General features: G+C 35.2%; 2 protein-coding genes across 5 annotated transcripts in view; one reads left to right on the top strand and one right to left on the bottom strand.

Annotated features, from left to right (window-relative positions):
* Positions 1 to 20,632, bottom strand: part of VMP1 (vacuole membrane protein 1) — a 129,501-nt gene that overhangs the window by 76,061 nt on the left and 32,808 nt on the right. The gene's annotated exons all lie outside the window — the stretch shown is intronic.
* PTRH2 (peptidyl-tRNA hydrolase 2) overlaps positions 4,667 to 20,632 on the top strand; it is a 55,608-nt gene continuing 39,642 nt past the window's right edge. Inside the window, exon 1 of one of the 2 annotated variants that reach the window (XM_086686810.1) lies at positions 4,667 to 4,796. The gene's annotated coding sequence lies outside the window, so the exon portion shown is untranslated. The remainder of the gene's footprint in view (positions 4,797 to 20,632) is intronic. The other variant, XM_025917008.2, reaches the window with a different exon arrangement.

The following is a 20,632-nucleotide window of genomic DNA, read 5'->3' on the forward strand; positions in this document are numbered from 1 at the left end:
AGATAAAAGACTTATTCATAGTTTCAATTTTAAGTAATTCTAAAAAGGGAAAATTTCAGCAATCTGATGAGAATTTTTTCCCTAAAGAAAGGACGGTTCATTCACACAACTAAACTGATATATACTTTCCATAACCACACTAATAAGTCATGATTACTCAGCCTTTGAGGCAGATGTGGTTCCCAGCAAAACGGACACAAATAACTCAGCTTCTTGTCCTTTGTTCATTCTCAAGAGCCCGTTTAGTCCGTACCTTGACATTTTAGTTTAAACTACGTTAATTATAGGAAACTTCACAAATTCTTTTCAACATTATAGGCTGATGGTTCCTATATATAATTGAGTTGAATGAAATAAATTTAGTTTACATGAAAAATCCAAACACCAAGACTAAAAAATTGTTTTGATTAAAATATTTTTAAAGGTTACACATACTCAAATTAACTTTTATTTTCTACAACCTACAAGTCCTACTGCACTGTATCATATATTAAATGTCTTAACTATGCTAAATCAAAAACCAAGGGATAAAGACAAACAGCTACAGTGTAAGCAGAAAACACTATCTGGACAGAACCACCATGAAACATATAAAACCCAACAATGTATTGAGCAGGAGGTTACAGCTGTCCTGAGAGCATTTAGATATTGATATGTATGGATTAGAGATGCTGGCCTTTGGTTGGGGGTTTTCTGTCTCAGATCATGAAGTGGTACGGACTTTTACATCTACAGTAAACTAAAAGACCGGACAAAACACATGGAACAATTCTTTTCAGGCATTGTACCATAGGCAGTCTATGATTTCTGACTGCTGATAGAAGGAATACAAATGAGGAAACCCTATGATGGCTCTGGCTCTTCATTTGTAGACACATTCCATGTCTATAGCAAAATCCAAAGAGAAAGAGCCCAAGCAAAGCATGGTGGTCTTGGGGTGCCTGGCTGGCTCAGTCTGAAGAGCGTGTAACTCAGGGTTGTGAATTTGAGCCCCACGCTTGGTGTAGAAATTACTAAAAATAATAAATTTTTTAAAAAACGGCATGGTGGTCTTGCTGAGTTGAGAAGTAAATCTGAGTTCAGGGAGCCTGAGTAGTTGAAATCTGTGGGACAGAATGATAATAAAGAGAAAGAACTCTAGAAACATGCACAGGGTCCTCTTGAGACTTTGATATACAAAGCTGCATTGCAGGCTAGGGTGAGATTCCATTAGGCTAGGCAAAGAACAAGTGGTGGGAAAACAACCTACAACAGTTGTAAGATAAACAATTCCTAGAGTTCACAAGGACTAGGAAACACCTGCAGTTCAACCAGCTAGAGTGCAGAGACTCGGCATTCAGGGAAGACCCTAAAAGGAGCTTAGAGTAACAGTTACTCCAGATAGGCCATAACATGTTTTCTTTTAAAAAAGCCTTAAACAGATCAAGTTGATGACAGGTAACTTGACTGCCCACCAAAATAGAAACTGATGCTCTGCAAAGAAAGACAACAAATCTATACAATCAACAATTTTAATACTACATGTCCAGCATCTAATAAGAAACAACTAGATCTGTGAAGAACGAAAATATGACCCAGAAGAAACATTAGTCAACAGAAACAGAAATGTCAGAGATAATGGAAATATGAGACAAGAACCTAAAAACAGTGAATATAAGTAAGTTCAAGGATTTAAGCAGCAGTTGGCAAACTTCAAATTACAGACCAAATTTGGCCCATGCTAGTTTTATAAAGAAAGTTTCAAAGAATATAGCCATGTCCATTCACTTACATGTCGTCTCTGGCTAATTCTGTGCTATAAGAGCAAAACTGAAGAGTGCTGAAAGACTCTACAGTTCCACAAAATCTAAAATATTTATTATGTGGTCCTTTGCAGAAAAAGTTTGCTGATACCTGGAAAACATAGGGGTGGCTCAGCTAGTTAAGGCTGGTTTTGGCTCAGGTCATAATCCCACAGTTTTGTGGGTTGGAGCCCCATGTAGGGCTCTGCACTGACAGCACAAAGCCTGCTTGAGATTCTCTCTCTCCCTCTGCCCCTCCCCCACATACACTGTCTCTGTCTCCCTCAAAATAATAAACTTAAAAAAAAAAAAAGGAAAACACAAACATGAGGAAAGAAATGGAAAGTATAAAAAATGGAACTTCTAGAGCTGAAGATAATATCTGAATGGAAAAATTCATTGACTAGATTATCAACAGATTAGACAGACACCACAGAAGAAAATATTAGAGAACTTGAAGTCAGGGCAATGGAAAGTATCCAAACAAAAGGATACAGAGGGTAAAGACTATGAAAGAAATAAACCACAGTGACCTGTGGAATAATACCAACTAGTCCAGTATACATGTAATTGGAATCCCAGAAAGAGAGGAGAAGGTGTGTGTTGGTGGGAAGGAGTGTGTGCAGAAAAATACTTGAAGAAATAGTAGCCAAGTATTTAAGGTTTGATGAAAAATATCAATCCATCAACTCACAGATCTAAGAAATTCAACAAACCTCAGGACAAATACAAAGAAAACACTTAAATCACTGAAAATCAGCACAATCACAATCTAATCAAATTGCTATTAACTCAATAATGATGAGAAAAATCTCAAAAGCAACTGGAGGGGTGAAGATAAATTATCTATGGGGAAATATAGATAATACTTCTTATCAGAATAATGCAATCCAAAGACAATGGAATTACTTCTCTGAAGAGCTGAAAGAAAAAAAAAATCTAGAATCCAGGGAAAATATATTTCCAAAATAAAAATAACATAAAAATATTTTCAGATAAACAAAAGCCAAAAAAATCTGTTGCACCAGATCTGGACTATAACAAATGTTAAAGGAAGTTCTTAGATAGAAGAAAAGTGATACCAGATGAAATCTTAATGTATACAAAGTAATAAAGAGTACTACAAATATAAAAGATCTTTCCTCCTCATTAAAAATCTTTTCAAAAATAACTAGTTGTCTGAAGTAAAAACTATAGCACATGTAGAAGTAAAATATATGACAACAACAGCATACATTATGGGAGGGAGAAAAATGAAATATACTATTGCAGAGCAGTTAAATTATATATATATTTTTAAAATGCTCCATCCAAAAAAAGATAGGAAAAGAATACAAAATAGGTGGGACAAAATAAAAAATAGGTGGGACAAACAGCTTGAGGGTACACTTAAATCCAACCACACTGATAACTACATTAATTATAAATTGACCAAACATACAAATGAAAAGACAGAGAGTGTCAGACTGGATTAAAGACATGCCATCTATAAGAATCCCATTTTATTTTTCTTTGAAGTTTATTTTTATTTATTTTTGAGACAGCATGCGTGAGCAGGAGAAGAGCAGAGCGAGAGGGAGAGAGAGACTCCCAGGCAGGTACTGTGCTGTCAGTGCAGAGCCTGATGCAGGGCTCGATCCCATAAACCGTGAGATCATGACCTGAGCCAAAATCAAGAGTTAGACACTTACCCAACTGAGCCACCCAGGTGCTCCAAGAAGCCCATTTTATTTTTTTACAAAAATTAAAAAAAAATTTTTTTGGGGGGCGCCTGGGTGGCTCAGTCGGTTAAGCGGCCAACTTCAGCTCAGGTCATGATCTCGCGATCCATGAGTTCGAGCCCCATGTCGGGCTCTGTGCTGACGGCTCAGAGCCTGGAGCCTGTTTCAGATTCTGTGTCTCCCTCTCTCTGACCCTCCCCCGTTCATACTCTGTCTCTCTCTGTCTCAAAAATAAATAAATGTTAAAAAAAAAATTAAAAAAAAATTTTTTTTAACATTCATTTATTTTTGAAAGAAAGAGATCGTGCGAGCAGGGGAGGGACAGAGAGAGAGGGAGACACAGAATCTGAAGCAGGCTCCAGGCTCTGAGCTGTCAACAGAGCCCGACGCGGGGCTCAAACCCATGAACTGTGAGATCATGACCTCAGCCGAAGTCAGACACTTAACCAACTGAGCCACCCAGGTACCCCCTAGGAAGTCCATTTTTTTTTTTTTTTTTTAACGTTTATTTATTTTTTTGGGACAGAGAGAGACAGAGCATGAACGGGGGAGGGGCAGAGAGAGAGGGAGACACAGAATCAGAAACAGGCTCCAGGCTCTGAGCCATCAGCCCAGAGCCTGACGCGGGGCTCGAACTCACGGACCACGAGATCGTGACCTGGCTGAAGTCGGACGCTTAACCGACTGCGCCACCCAGGCGCCCCCCTAGGAAGTCCATTTTAAACATCAAGACCCAAAAGTAAAAATAAAGGGATAAAAACATATAACCCATTTTGAAATAATCATAAAAAATATGGAGTGGCTATATTAATATCAGATAAAGTAGGATTGACTATAGGGAGTATTACTAGAGATGAATAAGGACATTTCAAAATGATAAAAGCACTAATTCTAGAAAAGACACATCAATGCTAAATATGTAGGCACTTAACTACAGTGTAAAATACATAAAGCAAAAACTGACAGAACTGAAAGGACAAATAAATATCCACAATTACAGCTGAAAATTTCAATACCCTTCTCTTATGAGTTGACAGAACAATTAAATTGACAACCAGTATGGATACAGAAGACCTGAACAATATGGAACACTCCACCCAACAACAGCCAAATCCATATTCTTTTCAAGAACACATGGAACATTCATCAATATAGACCATATAATCTGGTATAAGACAAGTCTCAGTGTATTTAAAAGCACGTGCCATGCAGCAATGTAAAAGATCAACACAAGGAGCACTACTCAAGGAAAAGTGGCAAATGAAGGTCCTGAAGGTTAATTTCTCCAGTTAAGGTCAGTATCTTTTAACCTATGTGGTCATAATCAAAGGAAGGCCAAACAGTTATATCTAGCCCAGACTGTTATTCCCCAGCACAGGAAGTTCTATAAATTCCCTAGAGATCAAGTCACAAGTAACATTCACTAACTGTACTCATAACCCCTGAGAGTTCCTAATTACTGCCAATGGAAGTTCCCGTTAATGATAAAGAAGTTAAATTTTATGACTGTGATGAAAAGTTATACTCTCATTAAAGTGGCAGGTTTTAGGTCTTTTTCTTTTCTTTCTTTCTTTTGGATAATCTAGTACAGTTATTCTAGGTGAAGCTGTGGCAATAAGATAGTTCAGCTATTTGTAACATATCAGACATCTGGTTTTACTTCAGTTCAAAGCCTCATATATCTGGTCTCATGAGATGTATTACATTATATTTTCCAAAGTTTTGATCATGGAATAATTTTGTCTTGCCTAGGATGAACGATGTAGTGTTTAGCCAAGGACTAGTATGTCTGAGTGAGAGCAAAATTATAGTTAATTTGGGGGTAAAATTTCTTATGAGAGGAGATATGCGTACTTGTGGAAGAAGTGTTTTAACTTTTAAAATATTTTTTAAGATAAATTTTAGAAGTTACATTTCTACAATTTAAATTCTTTCATGAGCAGTATAAAAGGGGAAGTTTTAGTGATTGGTTGAAAAAATTTAACAGAGACAATTCTATGAGATCAATTTGTACTCTAACTTCAGGAATAATATACCAAAAGTTCTAAGACAAATTTAGAATTTAAAAAAATTGTCCTAAACAGATAAATTATCATACCTGAAATTATACAACAGAAAAAAACCCATAAAATGGTAGTGAAGATAATAATGTACCTATATAAGCTCTGAGAAAGAAGACTTGGTACCACAAACACAAAGTAGGATCTTTGTAAGGAAGGAGTGGGATATTCGTACATTAATCTCTGAAAAAAATTATATTAGTAAAATGACAGACTTATATATGCATTGCTGCTTCATTACAAAAGAAAAAGTTTTGGGGCACCTGGGTGGTTCAGTCGGTTGAGCATCTGACTTCAGCTCAGGTCATGATCTCAAGGTTTGAGAGTTGAGCCTCGCATCGGGCTCTGTGCTGACAGCTCAGAGCCCGGAGCCTGCTTCGGATTCTGTGTCTCCCCTCTTCCTCTGCCCCTCCCTGACTCATGCTCTGTCTCTCTCTCTCTCTCAAAAATACACATTAAAAAAAAAAAAACAAAACTCTGTTTAAAGTTTTCTGCTTTGGAACTTTACTGTTGGATTTATTTAGGGGCCCGTTTTTGCAAATACATTTTCTTCAAAACAAAAACCTAAAATGGTCATAAATGGTAAGTCTATTTAGCCAAACCCCTTTATCAACCCAGATGAAGAATATGATATCCCATTAATTGATAGCATATAAGTATGTGTATATATGAGTTTTTACAAGGAAGATAAGCAGACAGACAGACAGACAGACAGACATTCATCCACCTTAGGCAGCTCCCTTAGAACTGATAAAACATTCCTAATGAATAGAATTGTTTGCACAACATCTGTAATGTCAATTCATAGCCTAATCCATCATCCGTACACAGAAGTCAAGTGAGATCCCAAAGGCAAAATTTCCAATTAGTTTTGTCTGGAAAGTTTAGGGCAAAGGTAATAAAATCAAGAATCCTGTGCTGATTCACTGGGAAAGCATTTGTTTGCCACACTCCTTCACTAAGGAACAAAAGGAGTCAGTGGTTAGGTTGGAATGTGATTCATTAGGAATATCTGGGTGATAAATAAATGAAAGGAGATGACAAATGGTTGTCTGTACAACTTGCAAAACCTTTGTTTTCTTTAAGTCTGACTTTTAAGGGACTTTAAAATGCTTTTGCAAACAGGAATTCTACTTCTCAAATTCTATTAATCATTGCTTTTCTCATCATAGTCAGAAAACAATTTACCTAAGGTTATGGTTTACAGCAAATCATTCTAGAAGGCTAAAGCATAAAACTATTGATTGCAAATAGGCACTGAGAAGTTTAACTAGTGTTCATATTATTGTTGTGAGAAAGGTCCCAAGTTTACAAAATAAGCCTCTGGTCACACTACATAAAATGCAGTATATATAATGTCAAAAAGCAGTAATTTGAGCATTAATGTGCATTTGTTTTCTGAATCTGTTAGTAACTTATTAGATATAATCAGACTTCCATCTGAAAATCCTAATAATAATAATTGTAACAATGCCTGCATGACCTAAGTAACAGGGCAAGAATGTAAGAGATTCTTTTATTTTTTATTTTTTTCATGTTTATTTATTTTGAGAGAGAAGAGAGAATGAGCAGGGGAGGGGCAGAGAGACAGTGAAAGAGAGAATCCCAAGCAGGCTCTGCACAGCGCAAAGCTGGACATGGAGCTCAATCTCATGAACTGTAAGATCATGACTTGAGCTGAAATCAAGAGCAAGACACTTAACCTACTGAGCCACCCAGGCATCCCTTTATGAGATTCTATAGTAAAAGTGTTATGGTAAGTATAAAACTGCTAACCAAAATAAAAATGTATAATAAATTCTATAGTGCATGCTCCCAAGTTATAAGGACATGCTATTGAAGTCATTTTTATTATATTGAATTAATCCATGTTTCCTTTTTTAAAGATTTTATTTTATTTTTATTTAAAAAAAATTTTTAATGTTTATTCATTTTTGAAAGACAGAGCACAACTAGGGGTGGGGAGGAGAGAAAGGGGGGACACAGAATCTGAAGCAGGCTCCAGGCTCCGAGCTGCCAGCACCAGAGCCTGACGCGGGGCTCGAACCCATGAACAGCGAGATCATGATCTGAGCCGAAGTCGGACACTCAACCAACTGAGCCACCCAGGCGCCCCTAAAGATTTTATTTTTAAGTAATCTCTATACCCAACCTGGGGCCTGAATCACCACCCTGAGATCAACAGTCTCATGCTCCACTGACTGAGCCAGTCAGGCACCCCTAGACATGTTTTACTTATCTTCTCTAAACCTAAGCAACTTGTGATCATAAAGTTCATTTAAATGTTCAGGAGAAGAGAACCATATATTTATAGAGAACTTTAAAAAAGGCTATTATAAATTATTTAAAATGTATACCCAATAGGACAGATTTCAGCTAACCTGAATCTCCTTATCTTTCATTAAAGCACACATTAATAAACAGTGATTTAAGGGCAGGAAGTTATCCAGTCTATGCATACCCCTTTTGTTTTGTGAAAACCTGGCCCTATGTCCTGGAGACCTTGGTTTCTTCTTTTGATGTGGTGATATTCACAAGAGTTAATGCATGAGTCACTCTTTGGGGAAAGGCAGGGAGAAGAGCTGATCAAGCCTTCAACAAAAAAAGCGCAAACAGACCTTTTCTAAGAAGGGCCTGTTTGGTCTTCCCGCCAGAGTCCTGAATCACTGCATACTTATAGCCAGAGTCATTATACCTATACAGAGCATTATCCAGTTACACCAGAATCCTACTTTTGCCAATGTCTTCCCTCATTTTTGCCTTATACAGGGATAGACAGGTGAGCAATGAGGCATTTATCAGAGTCAAGCAGGGAAAAAAGAGGTTAGCTAACAATTTTTTAAAAGAATTCTCCTACCTCATAGCATTAAGCCATTACTACAATATTTCTCTTACTGAACCTACTTCACTATTTCATTTCAATCCATATCCATGCAGTTTTCCAAGTAACATTTACTTTAGGCATTAAAGAGCCAATAGTCAAAAAGTATAAGATATGTGTACACCTAAGGAAAACACAGCTTTTTAGTAGCATACTATAAAGTACTATATACATACTATAAAGCACTTGTTCATTAAAGGAAAAGGCGGGGGGGGGGCGGTTACAGAAGGGTTCTATAAACATTCAACAGCAATCAAGATGTCATATTTTTAAATATACAATCATTACCACATACTTTTGTAATGAAATAATCCTAAACTTTAAAGCAGAAACAGGCCTCTGAATTTTACACAAAGGCAAATATCTCACAACTAACTTTCTTTATTTTATAACAGAGAGAAATTTTTTTTTTCTATTACAATGGTCCTATTAAACAAATGACTCATTAATACTATTCAGATGATAATGCCTTGATGTTATAGCTTTTAATAAAACCTAATATATTCTACAACGTAATTGAACTGTTCCAAAGCTTTTCTATATCCCAACTGCATCTAGACAGGGCAACTCTAACACTTTCAACACGTGACTATCCCTCCCATCCAGGAATTCAATGGTTAAAATGTACATGCCAAAGGGAAAAGTTATCTGTAACGTATATTCAGCCTTCTATTTATAGCTCAATATTTGGGTGCCTTTTACCATTATTGTTGATAGTTCTTGTTCTCATTAGACTTCTTTTTCTAAGAGTGGGGTTTTTTGAAAGGAATCTAGGGCTTCCTAAGGCTTTGTCCAGGAAACTGCTCCACCTAGTGTCAGAACTGTTCACATATTTGAGACTTGTAAATTCCTGTCTAAGGACTCATTCTCTTTGTTATTATTAAGAAAAATAAACTTTATAAATCATAAATGGCACATACAGTATACAAATGGCTCTTTAATCATCTGCTTGCCTTGTAACTTGGTGAATAATAATATATGTGTGTTAAGGAGCATGCCTGAGATATATTTCTCATCAAGTACCAAAGTTCCTGTTTTTGTTAGCCCGGTTGTTTACAGAATTATGAATCATATTTTTCTAGTAATGGGAAGTAATTCTAAGGTGGCTACTGAAATAACCCGTCACTTCTCCCAACTGTTTTTGACACTCTAAACTTAATCCATAAATTACTTACTTCTCATAATGAATGCAACGTTGTAAAAACCAGTATTTAATAGCTACACACATTAACAATTACTACATGAAATTAGAATTAAATCTTACTGTCATCAGGCAACTCATTTGGAGGCAATTCCCCCACTTCCCTTTTCATGCAAAATTCATTCTTTTTCCCTCGATGGTTTTCTAGACCACTCAAGCACTCACACAACTATATTCTCTTATAAACCATCACGTTATGACTGGAAGAGAGAAATGATAATATTTTTGGCAAATGGATGAGTCAAATGCATATGTCTTATAAAAATCCTTAGAAGATGGCTAGCTCACTAAGGCTCCCAAACTTCTAATGAACTACTGTCACCTTGTGAGTTAGAGCAAGGCAAACTACAGCTTGAAGATCAACGTGTTTCTGTGAATAAAGTTCACTTTCCTTTACATATTGTCCTTTGATCCTTTCTCATTGTAATGACAGATCTGAGGAGTTGCAAGAGAAACTGCATGGCCTAAGATATTTACTATATGGCTCTTTACAGAAAAAGTGCTGACCAATGAGATGTCTGGCCCTGATCAGACCATTTAAGGTGGAAATAAGAGGTTATTAACATCAGCAACATTCCCTTCATTAAGTTGTTTTTACTCTGGGCATAATTTCCACTAATAAATAAGCATTCCTGGATCATTCATGTTCTAAATCTTCTGAAAGGAAATCTGCTACATGCTTAAGACTAAAAGAGATTTGCTAATGGATTTCTGGAAATTAATATCCAAGAGAAGAGTGCTTAGAAGGTGCAATCTGAGAAAAATCTGCCAGCCACAGAAGCCTTTTTACATCTGATCTACTTATTAAAAAACATGAGTAAAGTAAATGAATGAAATCAGTAACCTGCACTACTTTCCAGGCAAAATTTGCTCATGAAATAGACATCACACAAAGGAACAAAAAAATGCCTAAGAAATAAAATAGGCAGAGAGCAGTTTACAAATGCTATTTAATTTCTATTCTGTTATTTAGTTAGGATTCTTTTCTTATATAAAAAAATAACATATCTTACTATAGATATACCAGAGACCATAAGCATGCTCATAAACACTAAGTAAAAAAAACAAAAATCACATTTTAAATCATTATGCCTGGTGTTTATCTAAATTCAATGCAAAGAGCATATTACAATGTTATTTATAAAGCAGAGAGTAGATGTAGTTTTATTTGCTGGGGAAATAGAGGCTGTAGTGGTGTTCAATATAAAACTATTATGCAAAATAAGAAAAAGCTATAGACAGATTAGGTCATTTTTCATCAATAGTCATACCCTTCCTACTGTCTCTGCTTTAGATCAGGTAATTACTACCTCTCACCTGGACAATTGCCTTCTAACTAGACCCCTTATTTTCAGTTGCTTCCCCACCAAATCTATCCTCCACAACGCTTTCAGAGTTATGTTCCTAAACCACATGTTAAAACTTGTTTGGAAAACTCTTTGTGACACATAAAACATAAACTCCCTACTGACATTTAAAGCTTTCCACAATTTGGCACCAATGTATTTTCACACCTGGGTCTTCTTTCCATTTCCAAGATTTCCTACTTTCATATCTGACTGCCTATCCCTCAATAAACCCATCTTCGTGAACTTTTCCTATTCTTTCTCCAAGAGAATTCCTCCCCATTTTAGGAGGTCTTATAACAATTTATGAATATCACTATGAGAGTATTTATATTTGCCATAATGTCCTGCAGTATATGTATTTATGTAATATATATCTTCTGTTCTATATAATGAATTCCTTTTTTTTTTGTAATTCACATAGTATTTCAGAGTGTTTTTTTGCACTAATTAAATGTTCAAACTTTTTGAAGTGAACTAAAATGAACTACTACAGTGATGACTTTATGAAAAAATTCAGTTTTTTGAGAATATATAAGACAACCCGTTTGTTCTCAGTCTTAGTTCGAAAAAGCCTCACAAAAATGAATGTTATCTAAATGAACACTTTCTGATTTTAGGAAGTAGTTAGATGCCAATTTAAAATAACTATAGCAGGGGTGCCTGGCTCAGTTGGAAGAGCATGCAACATCTTGATCTTGGGGTCATGAGTTCAACCCCCATGTAGGGTGTAGAGAGTACTTAGATAAATAAAACTTTAAAATCACTATAAAATTTCAAAACAAAACAGTATATGTACTAAAACAGAACATTTAAATACAGCATATACAGAAAAGTCCATTATACATACATCTTAATGAGTTATTACAGCACAAGTATCCTCTACCTAGGTCAAGAAATAGAAACATACAACACAGGGACCTACCCTACTGGTTGTTAAGGTTGATTACAAAGCTAGTGTAATGAAACTTTTTTCAATTGGTCTGTCAATTTCTACAAACTTTGACTGATATTGCACTGATTCTGTGGATAAAACTGGGAGAACTCACAGCCTTGCAATACTGTATCTTCTAATCCATGAACATGATATTCCTTTTTATCTAGATTTTTCTGCTTCCAATAATATTTTACAATTTATGTAGAAGTGAACCATATCTTTTATAAGAGTTATTCCTAGATTTTTGCTTTTTTTAATAAAATGCTATTATAAATAGTACCTTCTAAAAAATTTCACTAAGTGTTTTTTACAGTATGTAAAAATACAATTGTTATATATATATATTGACCTGGCATCCAACAATTATACTATACTCCCCTATTAATTCTCCAAGTTTGTGGAAGTTATGTCCTTCTCTCGGTAGTTCTGCCAAGTTTTGCTTTTTATTTGTTTTCATTTTTATTTTCCAGAGTAAGCTCTACGTCCAATGTGGAGCTTGAACTCATGACAGAGATTTAGAGTCACATGCTCCACAGACTGAGCCAGCCAGGTGCCCCAAGGTTTGCTTTTTTTTTTTAATGTTTATTTATTTTTGAGAGAGAGAGAGAATGCATGCAAGCAGGGAAGGGGCACAGAGAGAGGGAGACAGAAGATCTGAAGCAGGCTTTGCGCTGACAGCAGCAAGCCCGATGTGGGGCTCAAACTCATGAACCATGAAATCATGACCTGAGCTGAAGTCAGACACTCAACCAACTAAGCCACCTAAGCGCCCCCCAAATTTTGCTTTTTATTTGTTGAGTATATAAGATAAATACAACTGTTATAACTTCCTGGTGAATTAATCTTTTATTATTAAGAACTGATGCATTCTATTAACACTTTCTGCCTCATACTCTACTTTGACTTCAATATAGGTACATAAGCTCACTGACATTTCGCTCATCTTTTTCCATCCTTTTACCATTAATCTTTGTGTATTCATATTTTATGTATGTAGTTTGCATACAGCAAATAGCTAAATATTTTTTTACATTTATCTGGACAATAGAAAGTGATATTTATTCCACTTACATTTATATAATTATTGATATATTTGGGATTTAAATCTACCACTGACTGCTTACTAATCATCCTATTTATGTTCGTTTTCTCCTTCCTTGCCTTCTTTTGGTTTGGCCTTTAAAAAATTACTCAATTTATACCTGCCCTTATTAGCTTGATTTTTATATATCTTTCTAGTGCTTACCCTAAAGATTATAAAATAAATCCTTGTTTATTAAAGTGCTATATAAATGAATATCTTGCCTTTAACAGAATACAAAGGCCTTAGAATAATTATTCTTCAATAATTTCAATTATTCCACATCTGATTTGTAGATGATGTATTTTAATTCTCTCTATATTTTAATCTCTTAAGACTATCATTGGGGCACCTGGGTGGCTCAGTCGGTTGAGCATCTGACTTCAGCTCAGGTCATGATCTCACAGCTTGTGAATTTGAGCCCCGCGTCAGGCTCTGTGCTGACAGCTCAGAGCCTGGAGCCTGCTTCTGCTTCTGTGTCTCCCTCTCTCCCTGCCCCTAACCCACTCACATTCTGTCTCTGTCTCTCTCAAAAATAAATAAACATTAAAAAAAAAAAAAAGACATTATCATTACTGCGACATCATGACCTGAGCTGAAGTCAGACGCTTAGCCGACTGAGCCACCCAGGCACCCTGATGTCAATCTTAATTTCAATTTACCCATATATTTATCCTTCTTATTTTTCATTTGTTCCTGAATCTCTGGGCTTCAATCAAGAAACACTTTCCTTCAATTCAAAGAATATCTTTTACTATTTCCTTTAGAGAATGTTTGCTGATGACAAACTTTCTGTTTTTTGGTTTTTTTTAGTATCTTTATTTTATACTGTTCACAGGATACTTTGAGTATAGAATCCTCTGTTGGTAGCTATTTTCTTTTAGCCCTTTATTTAAAGATACCATTCCACTGTCAGCTGTTAACTTCTCAACAAAATCCATGACAGCAAGAAATCAGTCTTACTGGAGTCCTTTTGAAGACATCATGGTTTTTTTCTCCATTTCTTTTTGTTCTGGACATTTTTCTCTTGCCTATTTTGCAGTTTATTAGTCCTCTCTTAGGTATATCTACTGAAAGTCCATTAATTGAGGTCTTAATTTCAGTTACTATGTTTTTTCAATTCTAGAATTTCCACTTGCCTCTCTTTTATAGACTCTAATTCTCTGCCAAAATATTCAAACTTGTTTATTACCTTGAACACACTGCTTTAAATTTTTTTTTTTTATGTTTATTCATTTCTGAAAGACAGAGACCGAGCACAAGCAGGGGTGGGGTGGAGAGAGAGGGGGACACAGAATCTGAAGCGGGCTCCAGGCTCTGAGCTGTCAGCACAGAGCCTGACGTGGGGCTCAAACTCATGAACCGTGAGATCATGACCTGAGTCAAAGTCAGAGGCTCAACTGACTGAGCCACCCAGGCACCCCCACATTGCTTTAGATTAATACATGTATAATAACTTCATTAAATGGATCCCCTGTGGATCTGTTTCTATTATTTCTTTGTATTGACCAAATTAACTTGTCTCCTCAGATACCTGATTACTTTTGACTGAGTGGTAGACTTATATATGAAAAAAATATGGAATTAATGTGAAGCCTAGAATGATTTTATTTTCCTCTAGACTTAAGATTTAAGCCTGAGCTTCAGTCTCTGTAAGGGCTAATTTATATCTAATTCATCCTTACCTTTAAAGTGTGGCTCCTTAGGGTTCCAATCCAAAGCGTGCAAGTTTATCAAAGCATATCATTTGCCAGTATCACCTGTCTAGGTTTCCTCTTTAACATTATGGTTGCCCTTATAATTCTTTGCTCTTTTTTTTTTTTCTCTATGATAACTTTAGGCAGACTTTTTTTTTTTTTTTATTTAGAGACAGAAATCACACACACACAGGCACAAGTGAGAGAGGGAGAGCAAGGGCTGTCAGCACAGAGCCCAACATGGCACTCAATCCCAGGAACCATGAGATCATGATCTAAGCTGAAATTAAGAGTCAGATGCTCAACCCATTGAGTCACCCAGGCACAGGAGTTTTTAAATTTTATCAACCTGTTAAAGATACTTTCATGAGAGTATTGATCTAAATTGCCTAATCTATCATCACTGGAAATGAAACAATTATCAGTGGTTTTTATGCTATAACATACTGCTGTATTAAAATCAATTGTGGGAGCACTTGCAGCAATGTGGATGGAACTCGAGTGTATTATGCTAAACGAAGTAAGTTAGTCAAAAAAAGACAAATATCATATGATTTCACTCTTATGTGGAATTTGATAAATACAAAACAGATGAACACAGAAGGGAAGGAAAAATAAAATAAAAGCAGAGAGGGAGGAAAACCATAGGAGACTCTTAAATACAGAGAACAAACTGAGGGCTGCTGGAGGGATTTTGGGTGGGGGAATGGGCTAAATGGGTAATGGGCATCAAGGAGATCACTTGTTGGGATGAGCACTGGGTGTTATATGTAAGTGATGAATCACTGGGTTCTACTCCTGAAACCAATACTACACTATATGTTAAGTAATTTGAATTTAAATGAATAAATAAAAAATACAAAAATAAATAAAAAATAAAAATAAATAATAAACAAAGGGTGTGAGAGTCCTATGCAAAGAATATTTTAAGACTTAAAAAAATGTACAGCACCTGTGAGACATTTTATTAAATTCTTGGAAGAATTTAAAAAATCAATTGTGGGAAATGTTGCTTATAATTTCTTAAGAGTAACAGCTAAAGTGTGTAAAATGAAATGACTGCCTTTTAAATAAAATCAAGTAAGAATAATGATAATAGTAGTAGCTATCATTTGAGAACCTTATATATACTAGCCAGTGAGCTGAAAAGTGTACATGTGTTATTTCATGTACATGTGTTACTTCATCATTTCAATAACGTGTTATTTCAATCCTCAAAACAGCCTTATGCAACAGGCATCATTCCCATTTTCAGCTGAATAAAATAAGGTTTAAAAGTTAAGAAACTTGCCAAATATCATAGTAATATTTGACTCAGCATTCAAACCGAGCTGTTTGACTCTGCATATGCCCTATTACCTCTCATGATAGGAATGAAAGATTTCAGTCCCATAACAAAATCACCTTCAATTACTTGCATATTCTTGAATAATAAAGAAAATAATGGAATTATGGCATTATATCTGAAACTGGGCACGCCACAGTAGTATGTCCTGCCTGCAAATATTTATATCACAATAGAAGGAAAAGCTAATAACTGTTAAACTAATTAATGAATATGGAAAACTATTAAGAAAACTTATTTTCATTCACATGCATTATAGTTATAAATACAGATAAATAATAGAATATTATTCTAATATAATAATCTATAGATTAATCTATAATCTAAGTAGAGCTATTTAAAGGTTTCATATTTATCTAGAACACAACTTGCAAATATAGCGGTTACATTGGTTGTATTAGCAATGCCACCTAGTGGCAGCCAAAGAATAGACAGACGTAGGAAAAAGTTCTAGAAGAATGGTTCTTAAGTTGCTATGCATTAGTCTTTGGAGAATCTTAGAAGTCCTTTTTGCCAGAAAGATGCATATTTTGTAGACACATAACAACATGTATAGTGTTTCAGGAAATTAACAGACAGACCTCTTGAAGCCCATTTGTTGACTATTACAATTAATGGAACAAACCAACTAACTCAGAGGCACAACTAACCTCCCTTGACCCTTGAGAAAAAAATCCATTCACTTTCCCTTCCCTTACTCTCTGGTTAGTAATCATTATTCCTACATAAATAGCATCTAACTTCTCCTTTGTGGCTAGATACATGTTCTCTGAAAACTACTAGATTTCCACTGTTTTCAAATCAGTTTACAAAATTTGATGGTAGCCCAAACTAGTCATTTTTCCCTATTGATTTTCATTAAATTTAATGTGGATCAAACAACTATTTTTACTTCTGATGTTGGAAGTAATGAGGACTTTCAGGGCATCGGAATTAAGTTATAACTTTTCAAATATATCTAAAATATAAATAAATTGTTTACTGACAAACTTATAAATCAAGACTGTTTCTCCATTTTATTATTTTTTTAAACTTTAAGTAGGCTCCATGCTCAACGTGGGGCTCAAATTCATGATTCTGAGATCAAGAGTCGCATGCTCTACCAACTGAGCAAGCCAGACACCCCAAAACAATTTTTCAATTTTAAGGGCAGACAGACAAGTATCTAATATTCTAGGAAATATAGTAACCCTTTGAGATGATCATTTAGTTGTACAATGAATTATAATGAACTAAGTGAAACTTCCAAAAGAGGTAATTTCCATATTGAGAAGAATCTAATTGGGAAATTTTGTCTATTTAGGAAAAATTTTTCTAGTTCATTTTTAAGCCATGACTTCCAGTAAAGAGTACTGTAATGAAGAATGAATTAAATCTTTTCCTTTTGTTAAATTTGGTTTCTTTTTCATCTATTTTACCACAAATTATTATCAAAAGGATAGTTAAATTTCTGACTGCATTACTCTCCTAACATGGTCACTTGTTTTCTTGCCTGAGGAGTTACATGTTGTATATGGAAAATGTGCCAGTTTCATTGGTACAAAAATATATGACATTAGAATGTTAATATCACATCCCTAAGTGAGAATAAAGGCTCATAAATGAAGGGAGGTATAATTAGGACTTTCCAAACACAATTACATTTCACAGATACAAAGCAAAAGGAGTGGCCATCTATAAGGATAAACTCTGTTGACCATCTGTCACCAAGAAAATGTTAAGTTTTTAAAATAGGGACACCCAGGTGGCTTAGTCAGTTGAGTATCCAACACTTGATTTCAGTTCAGGTCATTGATCCTGTGGTTCATGGGTTTGGGCGCCCATAGGGCTCCACACTGACAACTGCCTGGGATTCTGTCTCCTCCCTCTCTCTCTCTGCCCCTTCCCCGCTCTCATTCTCTCTCAAAATAAATAAAAATAAACTTTAAATAGGCTTGGGATTCTCTCTCTACCTTCCCCCTCTGCCCTCCCCCACTCACTCTGTCTCTCAAGATTAACTTCAAAAAATATACATATATATATATATATATAACAAATTATTTAGAATAGCTTCTTAAATATCACAGATCAAATTTTTTTTTATTTTATTATTATTTACTGTTTATTTATTTTCGAAACAGAGCGTGAGCAGGGGAGGGGCAGAGAGACAGGGAGACACAGAATCCGAAGCAGGCTCCAGGCTCTGAGCTGTCAGCACAGAGTCGAACGCAGGGCTCAAACTCATGAACTGTGAGATCACGACCTGAGCCGAAGTTGGATGCTCAACCTACTGAGCCATCCAGACATTCCACAGATCAAATTTTAAACCTTTATTTGATTCTGCTTTGCTTCTGGTTTCCTGGCTATTTTTCTCTGTTCTAGAATGCCAAAGTTTACAAGTGGACAGTCTTATTGATGAATTTTTTTCTTCCACATCTGCTACCCTATTGGTTATTGACTATCAGGTGAAAAAAGACATATATAAACCCAACTACACGACATTTTGGAAAAGCCAAAACTTATAGAGACAATAAAAGGATCAGTGTTTACTAAGGTTTCACTGGTAGAGGGGAGGTGGAAGGCAGGATAAATAGGTAGAACAGAGGCAATTTTTAGGGCAGTAAAACTATTCCATATGATACTATAATGGGGGGTACAAAACATTATGTATTTGTCAAAACCCACAGAACTGTAAAACAAAGTGAACTCTAATACTAATAACAGGTTTTAGTTTATAATGTATCGATACTGGCTTCTCAATTGTAACAAGGGTACCACCCCAAAGTAAGATGTTAATAATAGGGAAACTATCGTTATGTTATACATCTGAAACTAATATAATATTTTATATCAATTATACCTCAATAGAAAACAACAACAACAAAAAACAGGAGAACCTGTGTGTGTGTATAAAATGGTACGTGGAAACTTTTTTTTTTCCTCAATTTTTCTGCAACCCTAAAACTGGTCTAAAAATAAAGCCAGAAAGAAGGGAAAGAAAGGAAAAGGAAAAGAAAAAGGAAGAGGAAGAAGAAAAGAAGGGAAAGAAAGAAAGAATTCTTAGTCCTTTACAAATTTCCCTTCTTTCTGTCCAACCACTTGCACCAGCAACCCACCTGGATCAGGTGAAAATCTCATGTACCTTGCAAGATAATTATAACATCCTTTTAAATTTCTTTTTTCAGATACTTATAATATGTACTCAATAAACAACTGAATATAAAACTGTTTTCTATTCAGTTAGTGGTATCAACTCAAGTAAAAAACCAACAATTACCTTTGGCTCCTTTCCCCATAATTAAACCATAACATCTTTGTAATTATACTAGTAAAATTTCTCTAAGATTTGTCCCGTTCCATCCCAATGCTGTTGCCACTCCAACCACTCTTCTGAAATATTTAAAATTTATGGCATCTTTTGTTTTCATTCCACTTGATTGCTCTCTGCAAATTCTTTTTTGTAAATATCCCCTCCTCTCCATGCTGCCTGCTACCTCCATGGAAGCCTGTGTCTTTCAGAAGGATTATCATAACTGCCCATCTTCTTTCTCTCCCATTTTCAATCTATCTCCCACACTACAGCCAATATCATATGTTTAAAATGCAGATCTGGTTATTTTACTTGTATTTAATTTTAGCGCATTTAAAGTAATTCTAAACGCTACTCACAAACAAAAATCAAATTTATTTAGTGCTGAAAAAAGTGGCCTGATCCACTCTGCACTCCAGTTTATTATCATCAGTGATAATGCCACAAAACTTTTATACAGCTCTTACCTATAATGCAACAGTTTCAGATGTTCCCTAATTAAATCTTCATACTTGCTGAACTAATATATATAGTATTTACTTTAATGAGAGAGTATAATACCTTCCCTCAAATAGCTATTGAAGAGTTTCTTCTACACTTGTGAAAAGTCTAACCACATTCCATTAAATCTGCACTCTGATCCCCCAGCAGAAGTAACTAGTTAATTTATGGAAGCAAAGACTTGATTTTTTCACTCAAATGAATTTTATAATAATTATTGATTATTTGTATGTTTCTAAAACCTTTACTGGATATCAATGGAACTAAAATAATAATGTTTTCACATCACGACATTTTATAAATGTCACCTTATAAAGGTTTCTCATGGATATGAAAAGAAACAGGAAACATATAACTTCCTTGTTTCAAATTTCTTTACCCTAACTTATTGTGCAATTTCTACATTTCATTAGAATCACTTTTAAGATTCAGCAGAATCTGCTACCTGGGTTGCTTTTTAGATACTTCTAAATTAATCCAGTGCTACAAATTAGTTCCTTAATCTGGTTTTCCCAAAGAATCTCAGAAGAAAGGTTTAGAAAAGAACAGACTGGTAACCTATAACCTCTAATTTCTTCTTTTCTCCTCTCCCTCAACCTCAAATATAGTATTATATGTCTAAGAATTTAGTTATTAAAGAAACACTGATATGGATTAGTTCTCTGGGATTATTTCCCTATTTGGGATTAAATCAGCGAGCAATCATGAACAGAATTCTAAAATTCCAGATTTTAAACTCCCATAAACTTGGAGAAGTTATGAATTATAGATTCTCAAATTATTCTTCAGACC

The sequence above is a fragment of the Puma concolor genome, chromosome E1 (assembly GCF_028749965.1).
Source record: "Puma concolor isolate L17-30 chromosome E1, mPumCon1.1.hap2, whole genome shotgun sequence".
Taxonomy (NCBI): Eukaryota; Metazoa; Chordata; class Mammalia; order Carnivora; family Felidae; genus Puma; species Puma concolor.